The sequence below is a fragment of the Miscanthus floridulus genome, chromosome 12 (genome assembly GCF_019320115.1).
Source record: "Miscanthus floridulus cultivar M001 chromosome 12, ASM1932011v1, whole genome shotgun sequence".
NCBI classification, from domain to species: domain Eukaryota; kingdom Viridiplantae; phylum Streptophyta; class Magnoliopsida; order Poales; family Poaceae; genus Miscanthus; species Miscanthus floridulus.
The window spans coordinates 28661087-28676601 of record NC_089591.1 but is presented as its reverse complement, the minus strand read 5'-3'; positions in this window follow the sequence as shown (position 1 = coordinate 28676601).

Here is a 15515-nt window from a genome sequence, read left to right as displayed (position 1 = left end):
TAGTTGGAGGCCACCCATGTCAAGGCGTTCACAGCTACGCGCTAGCGTATCCTAGCAAACAACCGTGCAGCTATGGCAGAAGCAGAATGAGATAGGACCCATGCCATGAGCATCTAGCAGGACCGTGTTGAGAGGGACTTGCGCCAGCAGCTTGCATAGGCCTAGAATGTAGTGGTTGATCTTCAGCATGAGGTGCATTTTCGGAACAACCAACTACACCCTATCCTTGATGAGGAAGAAGAAGATCCGGAGATGTTAGTTGAAGATGATGGCTGGGACGAAGAAGTGCAGCCAAAGAATGAGGATGATCCTATCTCCGACCTCGACAGCGATCATAATGAAGATTAGAATTGCCTAGTGACTAGTTAAAGCGCTAGATGTATCCCTACTATTTATGTAATGAAGTTGTAGTTGAAATTGGTAATTGCGCTTCGACCTCCGTGTAATATTGGTACTTTGCATGTTATTTCACGTTGGGTTGAACGTTAATAAAATTCCAATTTCATCTTACTCGTGATTATGACTTGTATGTTCACGCGCTGCGAGCTCGATAAGTGATCAAATTGGTGATGTCATGTTGCGAGAATGAATTATTATATCTCTGTTTTATTGTATGAATTTAAGATTCTCTCTAGTAATTTTAGTTTGGCATGATTATACAATTCATCTGTAATCTCTTGACATCATCCAATAATCACTTATTGTTGCAACTTTGCAGATGACTCACACTCATGCTAGAGCAGTCAGCAGCCAAGAGGGCAATGCCAGTGACTTACCACCGCCGCCACCACCGTCTGCTAATGAGTTCTTTGCACAATTCCTAGGAAGTCAGAGAACTATGGAGGAAACCATGCGCCTCATTGTGCAAAACATGGCTCACGCCTGTCAGCAACAACAAGGGCCTAAGCTGAATTAGTACAGCTCTTTCAAGGATTTCCTAGACACCAAGCCTCCTATCTTCAAGGTGGCCGAAGAACCGCTCTAGGCGGATGAATGGCTCAACACTATTGAGCAAAAGTTCCATCTGTTGAGGGTCACAGAACCTCAAAAGGTAGAATATGCATCCCATCAGCTGTAGGGACAGGCTAGGATATGGTGGACCCATTTCCTATCCTCTTTTACCTACCAATGCATAGGTCACATGGGAGCAATTCAAGCTAGCCTTTAGGGGACACCACATTCCCCCAGGGCTAATGCACATGAAGGCAGCTGAGTTTATGTGACTCACATAAGGGACCAAGACCCTTACTGAGTACATGCATGCTTTCAACAATCTATCCCGTTATGCCCTAGGTTTTGTAGATACAGAAGAAAAGAAGATAGAAAGCTTCAAGAGAGGTCTTGGCACAAAACTGATGAAAACTATGGCCAACTCGAGGTGCACCACCTACAATGAGTTCATTAGTTATACCTTGACTTAGGAGAACCACAACAATCTGCATGCGGTAGCAAAAGGCTACAAGAGGACAGCTGAGGCAGGCACCTCAGGGTCTTCTCAGTCCAGAGCTCTAGTGGCAGCTAGGCCATAGTTTCGACCACCAGCACCCAAGTTCAGGCCTCCTCCACCAAAACCTCAGACCAACTAACCTTAGAAGGTGTTTTGTAAGGCGTTCACCATTGCCTTACCCAAGGGGAATGGAGGGCAAGGAAGCTCAGTAGGACCCAAGAGCAATCAACCATGCTTCAACTATAATCAAGTGGGTCACTAGGCCAAGGAATGCCCCCATCCTAAGAAGAACAACAATCAGAACTAGAACAATCAGAGACAGACAAATCCTAAAGCACGTCCTGGATACGTGCACTACACCGCTATTGAAGAGGTTACCGCAGGAGAGGTTATCACCGCAGGTATGTTTCTTATTAACAAACATCCCACCATTATTTTTTTGATTCAGGAGCTTCTCATTCATTTATGAGCCAAGCATTTGCATCTAGACATGATCAGAAAGTAATTGAGGTAAGCAAGGGTGGTTATAGTATAAGTTCAGCTGGGGCTACTATTTCTATAAACAAGATAGAAATGTGCTCATCTCTATACAAGAGAGGGAGTATATGATGAATTTGATAGTATTGCCTGGATTATCTATAGATGTGATCTTAGGCATGAGTTGGATGAGTGATCATGGTGTTCTCATTGACACTAGCACTCAAACCATTATGTTGAGAGAATCCAAGGGAGGTAATGCTTTTCTAGTACCACTTTCCTGAAATTTTGAACTCCAAAACTTGTCTTGTACTATCCAAGCCACTACCCTTTGTGATATTCCAGTGGTTTGTGAGTTTCTTGATGCTTTCCAAGATGAGTTACTAGGTTTACCACCTGATAGGGATGTGGAATTTAAGATTGAGTTAGTGCCAGGTATGGCACCTATCTCAAGGAGACCCTATAGGATGCCACCAAATGAGCTAGCTGAACTTAAAATTCAGCTACAAGAACTGTTGGACAAAGGCCTCATTCAACCTAGTTTGTCTCCATGGGGATGTCCAGCATTGTTTGTAAAGAAGGACAAGTCTTTGAGAATGTGTGTGGATTATAGGCCACTAAATGTTGTGACCATCAAAAACAAGTATCCTTTGCCTTGTATCGATATCTTGTTCGATTAGTTGGCAAAAGCAAAGGTATTCTCCAAGATTGACTTTAGGTCAAGCTATCATCAGATAAAGATCAGGCCAGAGGATATACCTAAAACCGCTTTCTCCACTAGGTATGGCTTATACGAGTATTTGGTCATGTCTTTTGGGCTAACGAATGCTCCTGCCTACTTCATGTACTTGATGAATTCGGTATTCATGCCTGAGCTCGACAAGTTTGTGGTTGTGTTTATCGATGATATCTTGATTTATTCGGAGAATGAGGCAGATCATGTAGAGCATCTGAGAATTGTTTTGTCCCAATTGAGGAAACATAAGTTATATGCCAAGTTTAGCAAATGTGAATTTTGGTTGAGCAAAGTACCTTTCTTGGGTCATATCTTATCTAGAGATGAAATTTCTGTAGACCCATCTAAAGTACAAGAGGTCATGGATTGGAAGGCCCCGACTTCGGTTCATGAAGTTCGAAGTTTTCTAGGGTTAGCAGGTTACTATTGTCATTTCATTCCGGATTTCTCCAAGATAGCTAAGCCCATGACTAGACTCCTTTAGAAAGATGAAAAGTTCAGTTGGACACCAGAGTGTGAAGCAGCTTTTCACACCCTAAGGACCCAGTTAACTATAGCTCCTATTTTAGCACAACCTGACATTGAAAAGCCTTTCGATGTGTTCTATGATGCATCGGGTATAGGTTTAGGGTGTGTGCTCATGCAAGAAGGAAGAGTTATTGCCTTTGCTTCTCAGTAGTTGAGAAAGCATGAAGTCAATTACCCTATGCATGATTTAGAGCTTACAACAGTTGTTCATGCATTAAAGATATGGAGACATTATTTGTTGGGCAACGTATGTCACATATACACTGACCACAAAAGTCTAAAGTACATCTTCACTCAACTTGAGCTGAATATGAGATAGCGAAGATGGTTAGAGCTGATCAAGGACTATAATTTGAAAGTGCATTATCATCCAGCAAAAGGCAATGTGTGTAGCAGATGCACTTAGTCAGAAATCTCATTGCAACACTTTGGAAGCATTGTTGGAAGATGGATTTAATTTATTACATGTTGTTGTGCTGCACAATATCACCATCAGTTGTTCACTTGAAAGCAAAATCATAGAACTGCAGAAGATAGATGTAGGTATATTTCACATCAAGAGAAAGATGCAAGAGCAAGAAACCAAGTATTTTAGATTAGATGAAAGAGGTGTGCTATGGTTTGAGGACTGACTTGTGGTACTGAAAGACTGTGAGCTTAGAAATCAAATTTTAGATGAAGCTCATTCATCCAAGTTGTCTATCCACTCGGGTAGCAGCAAAATGTGTTAAGATTTAAAAACCCGTTTTTGGTGGACCAAGATGAAGAAAGAGATCACCGCCTATGTCGCTAGGTGTGATAATTGCAGTAGAGTAAAAGCTGTTCATTTAAAATCTGCTGGATTACTTCAGCCATTGCCTATTCTAGGCTGGAAATGGAAAGAAATAAGTATGGACTTGATCACAGGCCATCTAATGACATAGCAAGGTCATGATTCCATATGGGTCATTGTAGATTGCCTCACCAAGTCAGCCCATTTTATACCAGTGAACACAAGATATCACGTGGGGAAGTACACTGAACTGTATGTTTCTCAAATCATGAGGCTACATGGAATACCCAGGACTATAATCTCAAATCGAGGACCACAGTTTATAGCTCATTTCTGAGAACACTTGCACCAAGCCTTGGGGACTAAACTAATCAGAAGTTCAGCATACCATCCACAAACTTTCGGATAGACTGAGTGGGTAAACCAGATCTTAGAAGATTTGCTTAGAGCTTATGTTATATCTTCCAAGGGTTCATGGGAGAAATGGCTACCTTTAGCCGAGTTCTCCTACAACAACAGTTATCAAACAAGCATCAAGATGGCTCCATTTGAAGCCTTGTACGGTTGGAAATGTAGAACTCCTTTGAATTGGATTGAGCCTGACGAAAAAAGATACTTTGGCATTGACTTTGTCACTAAAGCTGAAGAGCAGGTGCGCATTATCCAACAACATATGAAAGCAGCTCAGTCAAGACAAAAGAGTTATGCTGATAAAAGAAGAAGACCACTAACTTTTGAAGTGGGAGACTATGTATACTTAAAAGTGTCACCCATGAAAGGAGTACATAGATTTGGACTGAAAAGAAAGCTTGCGCCTAGATATGTAGGGCCATACAAGATTACTGAATAGAAAGGAACTGTCGCTTACAAGTTACAACTTCTCCCAGAGATGAGTGCTACACTTAGGATCACTAATAGAACAATGTTCATGTAGATCACTTTATCTAATTAAGCTCCTAAGTGATGACATGCTTGTTGACCTAGGAAATATTATGTGTAACCACTATATAAAGTGATGGTGGAACCTTAGGAATACCTTCAACATGTTTAGAATGTCACTAGGAACAACTTTGGTATTCATGACTAGGGCTAGTTTGGTCTCTAAGTCATATCTATAGTGTAACTTATCATTTGAAAGTGGTATGTTTGACCTAGGTTGAACTATAGCCTAGAGTGTTTGCATGGCAGTGCACCCTTAAGCAAAGTTGTAGTACTTGACTAGAGTAACAACTTTTATTTTTGGGCCAAGGTCTAATTTAGTGCATAGCATGCTCAAAAATAGCTCACAAGTAGCAAGAAAATATTGTTTTGGATTTAAAAATTTTGTCCAAGTCAAAAACGATGAATTCAGTCTGAAGTACAGCAATTTAGGGCTTTGTAGATCTCAAACTGTTGAGAATTTGGGAAATCTTTCTAAAGCAAATTTGTAGATCACATGTAGCTCTACAACTTTCACTAATATGATTTTCACTAACATGCCACGGATTAGGAGTATTAATTGCTCAAATTTGCTCCGTCAGTCAGGTTCCAAGGGCTTGATGCCGAACTGAGCCAGCTTCAGTGGCCGACCAGGGGCAGGCCAGGTGTGCTGCGTGGTGGCCGTATGCCAGCGCCGACCTGGTCGGTCGAGCTAGAGCAGGGGTGTTAAGGCATGCGACGCTGGTGCTTGCCTCACTTCACTCTTGTGTCTTGCCCTCTCTCATGTATGCTAGGACAGAGCGGAGCGCCGCGCTGTCGTCATCATTGCCATGCGCCACCGCATTCCCTCATGCTCCACCACCACACATTCGGCCACCACCGTGCACTTGCCACTCCGCCTTTGTCTGCTCCACCTCCCAGACTCACTCGCACAAGCATTCGAGTTGTGGTAAGCTTCATGCCATGTTCACCATCGCCGCGACCGCTACCAGAGCGCCTCCATGCTCGCACTCGCTATGGCCAAGCTCCACTGGGCCATCTTGCTCGCACCTTTCTTGTGTTAAAGATAGCCTAGAGTCACATCTAGCTCATGTCACTGACCGCTGGCCAATACCGACACAGTGGCGCCAGAACGCGGCCTTCCGCCGTCGTGCTCTCGCCGCCGTGGCACCATGTGCGCGGTCAAGCTCACTGGCGCCACCCATGTACCCTAACCTACATCCGTTAGCTTTACTAGATCACCACATAGATGTAGCAAGCCTCACCTGAGCTTATCGTGGCCAGAGCCCATCAGAGCGCCGCCGCGCAGCCCGCCGTCCGCCATGGCTACCGTCGAGCCTACTTCAACGAGCCTCCGAGCCAACCTTGTGTACCCATCGCTACAGGACGTCGAGGCAAAGCCGTCGGTGGTGACCTCGCTAGCGATGAGCTAGGGCCAGTCAGCGTCGTGCTCTGCTTTGGAGTGACTGACGGGTGGGCCCCATTGACCGCGAGCCCCGAATGTCAGTGTGTACACGCTTTGATTTTCTGATTTATTTCATAGATTTGAATGCCTGTTTCAAAAATCCATATCTAGAACTAGGAATGTCCAATTTTGGTGAACCAAATTTTGTTAGATTCCTTATGAAGTGTATATTTTATAAAAATATGAGATGCACTGTTTCTAGTACTTTTCTAGGTGAATAAAATATAGCTAGATAAGTGATTTTTGAATATTTACAATTTTGTAAAATGTGTAACTTGAGCTAGGAATGTGATAAAATTGTGATTCCAATTTTTATGGTCTTGTGTTGACATGCTCTAGCTAGGAAAAATAATAAACTTGCAGTAAACATGATTTAAATAGGGTCTTTCTATTTACCTATTAATAAATGGTGTTTTCTAGGAAAATGATAGGGATAAAAATAAGTAGCATATTGCCATGAAAATTTTTGTACAGTATTATGGCACTAGTAGGAAGCTAAGAAAAATATATAATCTATTGTTTGACACTTTTCTAGGGTCAACTATTTTTACTAAAATAAACCTTGCTAACTTGTCATTTTTGTAGAGGATGTTATACATGTCCAAATGGTATAAAATTTTCATAGTAGTCTATTGTGAGCACTAAGAAGCTACTATAATGTTATGAGAATTTATTGTGCACATTTGCATATGTTTGTTATTTCCCCTAATTATCTAATTAAATTAATAAAGGTATTTAAATAAATAAATTGTGCTTGACCATGATGTTTTCTATGGTACTTATGATGCATAGGAACTGTTGGTGTATTAGTAAGGCTTAGAAGCAATTGGTTGTATGCAACTAATTAATTATTGCTTTATAATTCAAATAGATGGCTGCATGTATAGTTTTGGTTGAGTGGATAATTTCATGTTGATAATGATCTTTTCTGTAAAACTTGTTAATAACAAAGCTGTAGATAACTTACTGATCTACCTTGTGTTAAATTTTCATGGTCATAGACCTTAGGGTTTAAGAGTTTTGGCTGTTGGAAGTTTGCTGCCCTAATTGTTTGCTCTCTAGACAGATTTGATTGACTGAATTGTTTGACCTAGATAACTGTTGAATAACAACAATGGTATTAAAATAAAGTTGTATACAATTTTATAAACTTTCCAGAATGTCCACAGCCATATTATTTTGATGTATATAACTCTAGTTGTGGTTAAAACAATTAGCTGTTATTTTATAGTTTAGAAAATAAATTGCAGAAGTGTTTGCTTAAGTAATAGAGAAGAGATATACACCTACTCAGTAGAATATGGTGCACTTGTTATTACCTCAATACCATGCTATTGAAAATAATTACGAGGATGCGTTCATCACGTTTTATCATATTATACATGTCATCGTACATGCATTCACGATATCTTATTCCATGCTCATGCATATAGGATCGACCGAGGAGATAACATTGCTAGAATTCAATGAAGAAGAGGAAGGGGATCAGCAGGAGACTCCTCAAGTCATAGGTCCAGGAGCAGAGTCCCGAAGAGCTCTCTGAATGCCTAGATCACGGACCCACCTCTTTCCTCAAAGGCAAGCCCCGGAGCATTCTAAGTCTCCCATGTTTTATAAAATACTACTTGAGTCCATTACGTTTGATGCATTAGGTTATAAGAGTTGATTGGAAACACTTGATGCATAGAACTACCTTGTCTAGTTGCATATACCTTTAACCCTATGTAGTTCCTGGATCGAATATATGCTTAGCCATGCTTAGACCGATAGAAGTCGGGTGATTTCCTGTCACCTGCAAGATATAGGTGGATATGAAGCACGGTTGGCTATATTTGGTATCGTGGAAAAGAACCATGGGGTAATGTAAATGGAGGCCGGGCGGTGTCTATGTGTAGATTGACTCATGTGATTTCGTTTGTGCCAATTAAGGACCATACCATTGTTGACACTTCTAACAAGATTGAACGCATGCCTATCACTTAGCTGGCTAGATAACTCGTTCTGACCATGAAGCCGAGTAGCTCAACTTAAGCTAGGCCCCGCTCTATTAGAGTGCGCACTCTAGATGGTAGTAAGGATGTGCGAGGAGCCAGACATGAGCCCAAGGGCAGGCTATGCCTGAACGTCCTGGCAGCTGGTTGTCCCTGATTGTGCGGCGCTAGGCGAACCCTTGAAATGTGGACTTGAGTTGTACCAAAGGTGACCTAAGGTGACCGTTGATCTGGTCTGCCTAGGTTTATGTTAGGAATAAATTCCCAGCTGGTGGAAATCGATTCAAATCGCCGTCTCTCCCGGATAGTGAGAAACTTGGCTAGCCCCAACATCGTAGTAATTATATTATGGAATGTGATGTGATGGTTTGTATAAACATGGAATTACTATACCTACTATGGTTACTATTATATGTTATCAAATAATATACCACATGTTTAGCATAGGATAGTTGCTAATCTAGAGATGAATAGCTATAATTAACTTGATGACTGAACTATAATTATATAACTGAGTTAATTGTTTTTTATACAAAATGTTGTCAAGCTACCTCCACTTATAAAGCCTTACATAATCCTTGAAGTCAATTTATTTCTGGTTTATGACGGGTAAGTCTAGCTGAGTACCTTCTCGTACTCAAGGTTTTATTCCCATTGTTACAGATGGTATAGTTTATCATGGCTATTGCAAGAACTACTATCCCGCCATGGTTGAGGAGTGAGCCTTGGGCAGGCATCTTTAATAATCATTCTTATATGCTTTTGTGGATTGTGATCATGATTTGGAACTATATTTGAACTATGTTGGCAAATGCTAGTTTCGAACTTTAATTTGCTTCCGCTACTATCTATCTAACTTGGTTTGTAATAACCTTATTTCGTACTCTGATGAATGGATTGTAATTGTGAACTTTATGTAATATGTGACATGTATGTTGAATCATGTATGATCTTGGTTGTATGTGGATCGTATATCGAGACCCTCCGTGCTACTCGATGGACTATCAGGTTTATATGGGCTCAAGTATGACAGTGCGACCGCTTGTGGGATGGCATTGTACTTGTGCTCTTATAAATTGGTCAGTTATGTGACAAACGTGCATGAGTCTTCATCGTCAGCTTCTAGATGTCTAGACAGCAACACCATCAGGCAGGGACCCCACTATTTTAAACCCTACTTTGGATACTTATCAAGTTGCATTATGAGTCATGCATCGCATGTAGTCTTGGATAATGATCACTCTTAACTACACCTAGAGTAGCCTAATAATTTGTAGAAGCCTTTCATCAAAACAATGGGAATGGGAACACTTAATGCTTATTGCTTAGTTGCTTGGGCAATGGTAAAAGTCGAGCATGAGAAGGGAACTCATACTCATGCGTGTAGGATGTTACACCTAGATAATTAACCACTAAAACCAATGAGGGTACAACTTGACTTACCTAACAAATCTGGCTAAGGATTAATATTCCTAATACGATAATCTTGTTGATAACTTGGATATTTTGCTCATGCGAGGGGTAGGTTGTCGTGAGTGTGGGATCTCAGACGACGTAGCTCATGGAGCAGTAAGGACCATGTATTGGGATACGTAAGTCCGAGTAACCACCCTACAAACCACATGTCACGGATGGGTAGGAATAGTAGGATACCCCAAGTGAGAAGTGGTCTACCATAGTCGCCTTACACATAGTATATCTCGGCGGTAGAGTAGTTTGAGAGAACGTTAGTGATCCCTATCTCTCTTATCCTTAGAGGCCTATCTCATTTGTGCTCTCCAATTTCTCTAGAAGTCTAAGAATAGCCTATTATCCCTTGTCATGCCCTCGGAGGAAGTTTGGCCGAATCTCCCCAGTACCCCAATCTTATCATGCGGCACTAGAAGCAACTACAAGCAATTGAGAGTAATACAAGGTACAAATATCCACGAGAACCAGAACAACGAAGTACCGACCCAATGGTAAACACCAGTTACCATGAGCTCAACCACAGAGCAAAGGAAGTTTAGAGCATCCCAACCTCGTCATGAAGGATGTGTCACTGACAAGTTACTTGTTTCTACCACAACATAGTACCAACATGAGTGCCCTCGGCACTAAGTCTTAAGAAGCAGCTAACAGAAAAGTTTGGTTCGGACACAACAGATAGAAACTAAGATCATCAGAGCCTCCCACTAATCTAGCAGACGGTAGTTGAGCGAAGCCATCAACCTTGAGCTTCACGGCGGCGAGAAGTGCCATGACCATGATTCCTACGCCGACCATGACAAACAATAGGCCCAATAAGGGAAGCACCTATTGAAAGCAGACGAGTAGTTTAGGCCAAAGGAATAGAAGTTCCACCCATAGAAGATAAGCCTTGAGACCTACTCAAGAATGTGGGATCTCTCGAAACATGGTAAATGGTATCGGCTGGAACCAAGAGGAATAGAAGACAAGAAGATTACCTACAGCAACAGAGCTAGAAGCCAAAGTGTCACCGTACATCCTTAGCAAAGGCGGCACCATTGCAAGCAGCATTGGACGACCATAGAGAATGACCTCAGATGGGACCAACCCTACACAAGCACTCATAAGCAATGAAAAGCCAAAAACATGGTTCCAAGTAAAGCTGAAATGAGGACCATATAGTGTAAAGGAAAGGTGAAAAGGAGGATATACCTGGAGAATGGAGCCTCAGAATCCATAGTGCCATTGGAGACAAAACTATTTGGTTGTTCTTTCTTTCTATACCCATGGTAGCATGAACAATGGACTATGAGCACTTTGTTATAATGATGAATACCTTTACTTCTATGTTGAGCATAGCATGTCATAATCTTAATGAACATCATGCTTTCCACACTTATACAAATGCCTAATAATCACCCCATGCATCCACCAAATACTATATGTTGGAATTAAGTCCTATTAGTACGCAATGTACTCATGGTGCAACTGTTAAGTTGTTTTGCAGGAACATTGTAGACCGATGGAGGTCGAGTCTCCATCACCGCTGCCTAGTAGCATCAGGGAAGGGCAAACCTGAGTATGCTACTTGTTAACTACGTAGTCTTATTCGAGTGACCTTGAGTGATTACTTTAGATTAGATTCTGGATCTTGTCCATTGGTTGGACCAGATCGCATATTTTATGTAAACTCTATCTTGTAAGCTTTTCAGTATAAGTTATTTGAGCATTATTCATTAGACTGTGTCAGTTTGGTATGTGAACTATTGTGTGCCACTCAACCTGATCCAGAAGAGGAGTTGCTTGGTGTGCTCCTAGGGCCGCGTGATGTTATTTTGCTTAAATTGAGCATGTCAAGTGGATGACACTCGATTCAGGTGAAGTATCACGACGAGCACCCCACAGGGGGCAACGTCAATCCTGGATCCTTGGATCAAACTGACCTTGAACAATGGCATAAATTTGATCTTTAAGGCAGTGGAGAACTAACGTAGCGAGGAGGGGTGTCAGGTGGGCCTCATAGGCCGGCCAGCCCCACATGTCAGCGTCGTGCACTCTGTTGCGGTGGTTTGCCTTCTAGAGTCTTCCTAAGTCGGTTTTGTCATGGATAAACGTGATTACATCTGATAATTAGGTCCACATTGATGGTTTTCTAGATAAACCCTGCTGAAAACATAGATTCATCAAAATTCATGGAATTTGTTAGTTTAAACCCCTAAACCTATGTTGGTGATCATATTCATGCATTTATACAAGTTATATTGATGGTTTATAATAGGTATTAACTACCGTCAACAAACTCCCCAAGTTTAACCTTGACTTGTCCCTGAGCAATGCTAAACTCAGCAATAGATTAGGAGTTGCTACGATGTTTTTCACTCCTCAAAAGTACACATGCGTTCAAACAAGAATTCTCCTCCGGATTAGAATAAATTGATCTAACTTTTAAACTTACCCATGTTACCTTCAATCATGGGGCTTCTTAGCCTTCACTTGGGTCTTGAGCAATTGAAAGATAGAAAGATGAAGTTAAGCACTATATCTTAAGTTCTTTGCTCAACCATTATTCTAGAGTTTTTATAAGTTTTCAAAAATAAAACTTAGAGCTTCCATTGTATGTCACTCTAAAGTCTCTCAATATATGTGGTATTTGTGGATCCTCACCAAGGCAATATTGATGTTATGTCTTTTTCTTCCTACAACTAAAACTTATGTGGAGTGCATAGGAGTGGAAATAGCATGAAAGAGCATACTTGCAATACATATATTGTAAAGTCAAACCTCAGATCCAAAGAGAGTTGAGTCATACAATCCAATCAAGATGTGCATGTGTTTGGATATATGTACGGTGACTAACCTAATTCTACTATGCTTCTTGGAAACATATCTTTCTTTTCAAACTTGGAAATGTTTTTGCAAGAAAACATGGGCTATCTTATTCATCTTTCTCTTCTCTTTTTCTTAGGCGGGCATCTAAATACCCATTGTTTTAGATATCTTGGACACTTGTCCATTTTTTTACTCTTTTTCTTTTTTTCTTTCTCTCTTTTTTTATGAATAACTTTTGCATAGCCCATGCATCTTCTCTGCAGAAAAACTTTTGAGAGATAGTAACAAAAACTTTGAGCATTTATTCAGTGGATGAAAAACATATCAAACATATTGTTGGTGTTTATTCCCAGTGTAGGAGTAAAATATTTTTGGGTGGATCTAAATGAAAAGCATATTTTTGCGCCTAGCCCCTATGTAGGAGTAGTGCATATTTGGGTGGTTTGTATATGATCTTGATTTTAAGAGCATGACAAACCTCTCATAAGGGTCAACAAAGCTTGACAAAACTTAATGGAAAACAAGCAACATATATGAGTGAAAGTTTTCCTAGCCTAAATAACATGTATGGCTCTGGTAGGAATTCAAGCTTTGCCATACAGAAACTTATCATATAGCATTTTTATGTTTTTCAAAAGATAAATCTCCAGTACTTTAGTATCACTTAGAATAAGATAAACAGCAGCTCAGACCTTCTCATATCATATCTCTCAATTACCTAGACCTGGATCAAGCATATGCTACCCACGAGTTTTAAGTTCAGAGTAAATCCTTATATCAAAACAATCTTATCCAAAACTCAAGAAAATTCAAGACTGAAAACTAAGTACTTGAGAGGAATTATAACATGGCATCTATTCATCAATTCTATTTAAGAGATTATATTCAGAGTCCTTTATTTTATTTTATCCGGCTCTTCAAAACAGAAACTAAAACAAACTTGACACACTCTTTTCATTTTGTTTTCATTTTTAGATCACACCTTATTACTTTTATATAAAGATAAATATTTTTATTTTGTTTTTAGTTATGCATCACTCTTTTTAGCAAACTTAAAATAATAAAACAAAAGGAAAACAAATACTTATATTAGATACATGGGGATGCCCTTCTCCCAAGCTAATTGTTGTCGTGGTTGCTCAAACTTTGTACTTATTCTTCTCAGAGCGGTTTCACCGGCAGATGTCCTTCTCGTCCATCGGGATACTAGGTTCCTCTTATGTAGAAGGTGCAGCGAGTCCAGTGGTTGGTTTATCCATGTTCATGTCGAAAGCCAGTTCTGGAGGATGTACTCCTGGTGGAGCAGGAAAAGACGATTGGGTAAACTTGCTCTTGATCTTGTGTATCATCCTACAAAAATGTCAACAAGAATAACAAAACTCGTGGAACGGATTAGAATAAAAGGGTTAGCGGTCAGCCGTCTAGGGTTTTAGTCATTCTTGGGGTTAGAAATATTTTTGAATTAGCAAAATTTTAGCAGGATGTCCATCTAATATTCTTGGATTTTATGATATAATGGAATATATCTAAATGTATGCATGGTATTTTTATTTTTATGCCACCACGGTAAATATTTTTGCAGGTTCTGACACACCATAGAAATTATTCGCTGGGGCTTAGGATTTTATAATGCAATGATGAACTTTTTTATTTTCTAAATGCAATGCTAATGCAGAAAAATAAATATGCTAAAAGTGAAAATAATTCATGTAATGCGAAAAAGTAAACATGGATAACTACCGATTTTACTTCCCGGCGAGGGTTCAGAATTTTTAGTCCGTCGAACAGGACTCCTCTAGTCTTGTTTGTTGTTTAGGTGTATTAATCGGCCCCAGAGATGGAGACCTTGACGACTGCACCTCTTGTGATGGTGACTCGAATGATGATGCCACCTTTTTCTTTCAAACCTGTTTAGTTTGTGGACTTGATTTTGGCGTAGAAGGTTCGTCTTTCTCAATTTCTCCTTTATTATTTGGGAGTTGATTCCTCCGATGTTGGGATGATCGACGTCTTCCTAAGTCGGTGTGGGCTACAAAGGACTCAACAAGAGTGTCACACTCAGCGATCTACCACATGGCCTGGAAGGGTGCATCTACAGGTAAACAATGTATAAGCACCACGCTTACACAGTGTCGACCACTCACCCTGTACGTACATAAGAGTGAGCGCTTTACGAACATATGCATAAACATAATGGTAACTCTAGCTATACTAAGCATATAATCAAAGTAGATAATGAACATGATAACTAAGAACATGAATAATATTAAGGGCAATGTCATAGCAAATGTAGCAAACATATGAACAATGAAAGATACAAGAGAGGATACAAAAGGCTTTACCAAGCCACGCTCTTGACAAGTTCAGGAATCCAAGCGAAGCTTGCCTCTCTTTAGATCTAACTTATCTAGCTATGCCTAAATATTTGTGAAGCTCTGAGGTTCTTCTATTCTCTTCTTCTGATGATGGATGATTATTTCTAGAGAGGATTATGCCTCAGGGGGTTCTGGGAGGATACTTATAGGGGAAACATCAATCCTGGACCCTCGGATTAAACCAACGTTGAGCAATGGTATAGATTTGATATTTAAGGTGGTGGAGAACCGACGTAGCGACGAGGGGCTGCCATGAGGGCCCCATAGGCCGGCTAGCCCCACATGTCAGCATCGTGCTCTCTATTGCGGTGGTTTGCCTTCTAGAGTGTTTTGGAGTCTTCCTAAGTCGGTTTCGTCGCGGATAAACGTGATTACATCTGACAATTAGGTCCACCTTGGCGGTTTTCTGGATAAACCCTGCTGAAAACATAGATTTACCAAAACTCGTGAAATTTGTTAGTTTAAACCCCTAAACCTATGTTGGTAATCATATTCATGCATTTATACAAGTTATATTGACGGTTTATA